The sequence below is a fragment of the Chionomys nivalis genome, chromosome 20 (assembly GCF_950005125.1).
Source record: "Chionomys nivalis chromosome 20, mChiNiv1.1, whole genome shotgun sequence".
In the NCBI taxonomy this organism is placed as follows: domain Eukaryota; kingdom Metazoa; phylum Chordata; class Mammalia; order Rodentia; family Cricetidae; genus Chionomys; species Chionomys nivalis.
Window position 1 is genome coordinate 8,776,776 of NC_080105.1, and position 6,877 is coordinate 8,783,652.

The window sequence follows — 6,877 nt, forward strand, 5'->3', positions numbered from 1 at the left end:
CCTATAGCCATACTGATGAATATCTTGCATATCACCATAGAACCTTCATCTAGCGATGGATGGAGATAGAGACAGAGACCCACACTGGAGCACTGGACTGAGCTCCCAAGGTCCTAATGAGGAGCAGAAGGAGGGAGAACATCAACAAGGAAGTCAGGACCACGAGGGGTGCACCCACCCACTGAGACAGTGGGGCCGATCTATTGGGAGCTCACCAAGGCCAGCTGGACTGTGACTGAAAAAGCATGGGATAAAACCGGACTCTCTGAACAAGGCGGACAATGAGAGCTGACGAGAGGCCAAGGACAATGGCATGGGGGTTTTGAACCTACTGCATGTTCTGGCTTTGTGGGAGCCTAGACAGTTTGGATGTTCACTTTCCTAGACCTGGATGGAGGGGGGAGGACCATGGACTTTCCACAGGGCAGGGAACCCTGACTGTTCCTGGGACTGGAGAGGGAGGAGAAGAGGAGTGGGGGGAGGGGGAGAGGGGCAGGAGGAGGGGGAGGTAAATGGGAGGTGGGGAGGAGGCGGGAAAATTTTTTTTTTCAATTAAAAAAAAAAACTTCAAGAGTTGACACAGGAAAAAATAAATATTGTTTTAACTTCCCCAAAAAATAAATGGTTAAGAGATATGACCTCTTTTCTCTTTGAAAATCCAAAGAGAAACAGATCATTTGATACTTACTCAGCCTTGAACCAATCATCATCTAAACAGGAGCCCAGAGCATCTTAGGCTTCAGTTTGTCAGGGTTGCACAAGTGACGGATCGTCTCTAGCAATTACATTGCTTTAGTTTTAGTCCTTATGATCTACAACATCATTGTAGATAAAATTTTGCAAGAATTATCCATAAGAATTGCAATATTAAATACATTTTGCTTCTTTCTCTTTCTATGTGGGTTCAAGTGCAGGTTCTGTCAGTAAGATTGTTCTTAAGACTTTTCAAAAACAAATCATTGTATTCTTCTGTTGCTCTGGCTCTGTCAAGCATTTTGCTTGAGTGAGTTGATATTATACAAATTCAAAGGTAGCACAAGCCACACTGCAGAAACAGGAGTCATTGAGGAAAACAACAAAGACATGGCTAGTTTGAATCTTCAGCAATGTGACTGGAATACAACCTTTATATAATAAGCTGGTGGGGGTGGGCATTCATTTGTAGATGGAAAGGCTAAGAGTTAGGTAAGTTGGCACAGAACTGAACCATGAATACAGCAGTGACTTGAATCTCTTGGCAACCTATTCAGTTTTAGCGATGGTAAAGAAATCAATGAACACATCTAAGCCTTGCAACTCGACTCTTCTAGCAATTGTTTTCTTGATTCATAATTGAAATATAAATGGTACAAGCATGAGGCTTGCTTGTGAGCATTGTAAAACTATTCTAAAGGGAGATCAACAAAAGGAAAAGGTGCTCAGCATAACCCTCCTGATTCGCTTTCAAGTTTGTCAGGCTTTTAGTCCAGAATATGTTCTCTGCTGGAGCTGAGAGTCAAAAGAGAGCCACTCATGGTAAGTGCTCATGTGGGTAGATCTGCTTTATATTACATTTTAATCCACTCAAGATATGGAGAGGGAACAACTGGGTAGTATTATGACAGCAAATTGACTTATCATAGAAATCTTGAATATTAAATTTAAAATTTTCAAGTTTGGACAAACGGGATCATATTAAGATGACTATTTGCATTGCAGATACATAGGACAACTCTTTTTATTTTCAGGTTTCTCTGCACAGGCTTTTAAACTGGTTCTTGAGGTCTTTTTGTCATGTGTGTCCCTTCAGGAACTCAGCAGCCTTCCTGAGAAACTGTTTATATAGAAAAGAAAGGGCCTTTTCCTCCCGTGTCAGACCACACACCCGTGACTTAGACTAATGACCCTGAGACATTCTGTTCTTTAAAGACGTAACCGTGGTGATTTCAGGGTATCCCGAGGGTGGCCAGCTGGGTAGTGAGTGTAGAGCACTTTCCTCTCCTAGATTTCAAAGTGCTTTTTAGTTCAATGGGAGAGAGAGGGAGGGGGGGCAGAAAAAGGGAGAGGGAGAGAGAGGTCATCTACCATAAAATGTCCACCAATGTTAGATTTCATAACAGAATTTTATTTGAGAAATAAAATTAAATGTAAAAGAAAATAAAAAGTAGTAAGATAGTATATCTCATTCATTTCTAAGATAAAAAATACTGAGAGTCAAGTCTATGGGGTTACCTTCTTAATTATTTATAATGCCAGCCTAACAAAAAGAAAGGAAGGGAGGGAGGGAGAGAAGAAGGGAAGGAAGAAGGGATGGAGAAAAAAACACTAAAAAGCCACCAAGGTGTTGAGAATAAAGTTGTCTAAAGTTGTACAGACTTCCTGCTGAAGGTGCTTGAATGCAGATATTGAAGTGGAAGGAGGAGGAAGCCATGTAATTTCATTTACAGTCCTCTCCTTTTACAAATTATATTATTTTTAAAATCTGTTAATGACATTGGTGGAAAAGGATTGATCCAGAAAAGACTGGGAGAAGAAAAGATGGAGCATATGGAACCACAAACTTTTAATTAGCATCATTAGATAGAAAGGGAATTTCTATCCCTTAAGAAATGCTAACATTTTAATTTCAGTACAGTTGGTAATTAGGACAATGTTGTTTAGTCTAGAAGCTCAGTTGGGCTAAATCTGATGACCTTTACACTTACATGAATCTTTTTATTCAACAATACTTACTTTCCACCTCGGTACAGTGTGGTATTGTGCAATATACGCATCAGTGAGTGGTGAACATAGCCATCCCAGCCAGAATCCTCCATGATCTCCTGAAATACAGAACTCATAAAGCATGGGCACTTCCTTAGGAGATATAATTTGAGAAATTAGCTGCAGACTAGAACAAGGGATGCTGAGAAGACAATAAAATGATCTTGCAAAGACTGGAGGCCAGCACATAGAGACGCCCATGAAAGAGAGAATTTTAAGCTGAGGGTTCTAAGGTTTCTAAGGATGGGAGGAAGAAAAGAGAGCGCTCAATTGTTTCAACAAATGACAGGATAAAGCTAACGAAGTAGCAAGAGTGCGGTGAGGCTCAGGATAGAGGAAGAGGTGGCAGAGAGTCTTTTAGGAGTGAACTCACAAGTGTTAATATTTAACCAGGAGCAGGGGCTCACAGGCTGTCCTATGGAGTTCTTTGCAGCAGTAGAACACAACAGGCTGTAAAGAAATATTTGGGCTCAAACCAGTCTTTCTCTCTACTTTCTGATACAGCTTTGTTCTTTCTTCCTGAATTCTGGTTTGCTTTGTACACCAAGCATGTGATAACATATACCTGCCAACACTTCTTATTTAAGCTTTGAAAAAGCCAGTCATAAAAGAAAAAGAATGGCCTAATTATTTAGTTAGGGGCTCAACATTGTCACATGACCATCCCTGGACTTTTCGTGTATAGTCAGAAATGTGCAAGGCTAAACTGCAACGGCTTGTATGGGTTCCATCACAGCTGTGCTATGCAGAGAAGCACATTCACAGACAGAGCAATTGTGAGGCTTTTCCCAGGAGGAGGAGGTCTGAGCCTCCACTTCATAAGGAGGACATTTGGGGTCCAGCCCCAAGATCCTCCTCAGTCTTCAAACTGGACACTAGAGCAAGCAAAAGGAACTTAGGGTATTCTGAGGACAAATAAATTCTCTCACATCATGCTGTTCCTAACGAGTTAATTTACTCTTCTACTTCTATTCTAATTTTCCTGTCTTAATTATAATTCTTCCCAGCTTCTATTCCTCTAGCCTGCAAACTCTCTTTTCCCATGTGGGGCTTGAAGCAATGATAATAATTACAAGAGGTACTTCTCACTGGTCGAAAGGATATTACTAGGGTAAGCGATAAGGAGCTTAGCCATTTACCATAGCAACACAAGGGTTCAAGTTTACAGGAGTAAGACTGACAAGACTGGGAGGGAGGGGGCACAGTGTCCAGTGACAAACATTGAGACATAAGTCTATTTCAGTAGGCTTGGCAAATGAAGACTGGGAATGCTTTTTCATAGGGTGCTTTGCATAGTAACCTATGTTAGACACCTGCAACTTTGACCTTGTGCATAGCTGTGAACTTTTAAACTATGATGCATTTATGAAAAGCCTTTAGTCTAGTTTGTACTTACTCTAAAGTAAAAGTGAGACAAGCTGATTTTGTGCCATTAGTCTAACCAGAAGGGAACAAATCAGGCTTTTGAGTGTCTATAGTCCTTGTGAGACAATAGATCAAGTTACAAACCATGTCCTAGTATATGCTCTATACCAAAATTAAACACATAAATGAAAAGACATCTTCCTGGCCACACACGGATATAGGTGCCCAAAAGCTTGAGATACAATCATGAGATTACATAAACAAAACACAGTAAGTTACACACTACAGTGCAGATATTGAAGAGACACCAAGCTTCTTTTTTTTATTTTTTTATTGTTTATTTATTTATTAAAGATTTCTGCCTTCTCCCCGCCACCACCTCCCATTTCCCTCCCCTTCCCCCATCAAGTCCCCCTCCCTCATCATCCCTAGGAGTAATCCTGATTCCCTGCCCTGTGGGAAGTCCAAGGACCACCCACCTCCATCCAGGTCTAGTAAGGTGAGCATCCAAACTGCCTAGGCTCCCACAAAACCAGTACGTGCAGTAGGATCAAAAACCCATTGCCATTGTTCTTGAGTTCTCAGTAGTCCTCATTGTCCATTATGTTCAGCAAGTCCGGTTTTATCCCATGCTTTTTCAGACCCAGGCCAGCTGACCTTGGTGAGTTCCTGATAGAACATCCCAATTGTCTCAGTGTGTGGGTGTACCCCTCGCGGTTCTGAGTTCCTTGCTCATGCTCTGTCTCCTGCTCTTGATTTGGACCTTGAGATTTCAGTCCAGTGCTCCAATGTGGGTCTTTGTCTCTGTCTCCTTTCATCGCCTAAATGTTTTTCTTTGGGTTCACCTTCTTAATTAGCTTCTCTAGGACCACGCATAATAGGCTCAACGTCCCCTATTCATGGCTAGAAACCAAATATGAGTGAGTACATCCCATGTTCCTCTTTTATGTCTGGCTCACCTCACTCAGGATAGTGTTTTCTATTTCCGTCCATTTGCCTGCAAAATTCAGGAAGTCATTGTTTTTTACTGCTGAGTAGTACTCTAATATGTATATATTCCATACTTTCTTCATCCATTCTTCCATTGAAGGGCATCTAAGTTGTTTCCAGGTTCTGGCTATTACAAACAATGCTGCTATGAACATAGTTGAGCATATACTTTTGTTGTATGATAGGGCATTTCTTGGGTATATTCCCAAGAGTGGTATTGCTGGGTCCAGGGGTAGGTGGATCCCGAAATTCCTGAGAAACAGCCACACTGTTTTCCAAAGTGGTTGCACAAGTTTGCATTCCCACCAGCAATGGATGAGTGTACCCCTTTCTCCACAACCTCTCCAGCAAAGGCTATCATTGGTGTTTTTTATTTTAGCCATTCTGACAGGTGTAAGATGGTATCTTAAAGTTGTCTTGATTTGCATTTCCCTAATCACTAGGGAAGTTGAGCATGACCTTAAATGTCTTTTGGCCATTCGAACTTCTTCTGTTGAGAATTCTCTGTTCAGCTCAGTGCCCCATTTTTTAATTGGGTTGATTAGCCCTTTACGGTCTACTTTCTTGAGTTCTCTATATATTTTGGAGATCAGACCTTTGTCTGTTGCGGGGTTGGTGAAGATCTTCTCCCAGCAGTGGGTTGCCTTTTTGTCTTAGTGACAGTGTCCTTTGCTTAACACTATCCTGAGTGAGGTGAGCCAGACCCAAAAGGAGGAACATGGGATGTACTCACTCATATTTGGTTTCTAGCCATGAATAGGGGACGTTGAGCCTATTATGCGTGGTCCTAGAGAAGCTAATTAAGAAGGTGAACCCAAAGAAAAACATTTAGGTGATGAAAGGAGACAGAGACAAAGATCCACATTGGAGCACCGGACTGAAATCTCAAGGTCCAAATCAAGAGCAGGAGACAGAGCACGAGCAAGGAACTCAGGACCGCGAGGGGTACACCCACACACTGAGACAATGGGGATGTTCTATCAGGAACTCACCAAGGCCAGCTGGCCTGGGTCTGAAAAAGCATGGGATAAAACCGGACTTGCTGAACATAATGGACAATGAGGACTACTGAGAACTCAAGAACAATGGCAATGGGTTTTTGATCCTACTGCACGTACTGGCTTTGTGGGAGCCTAGGCAGTTTGGATGCTCACCTTACTAGACCTGGATGGAGGTGGGTGGTCCTTGGACTTCCCATAGGGCAGGGAACCAGGATTACTCTTAGGGATGATGAGGGAGGGGGACTTGATGTGGAGGGGGAGGGAAATGGGAGGTGGTGGCGGGGAGAAGGCAGAAATCTTTTTTTTTTTTTTGATGTAAAAGCATAAAGAGTTTATTAATTCTGTCATGATAGGGTCTTTCAGCATTCGAGAAGCCAGAAAAACCCCGAGTAGCTGGTACAGACTACTTTTAAAGCAAAAAGCCACAAAAGAAAGGGGGTTTCTGGGGTTTGTTTTTTAACTATTATGATTGGCTTACTCAAAGGACTATTACTGATAATTGACTACAGAGTGGTTGTCAGATCAGGTGAGGTAAGAGGGAACATCTGAGGGTCATGTTGTCCCTTTCCCAGGGACTGAGTCAAAACACCAGGAACTGACTCAACACCTAAGGGTTATCTTGCCCCTATTCAATAACTGAGTTCTATTTGGAGAATATTTACAAGGACTCAGAAAGATGATGGAAGGTTCCCAACATTTTGGTATTAGTACGTGCATGTATAGTTATTAACTCCTTGAATTCCAGTATTTAAACAATAAAAAAAATCATTATTCATTTA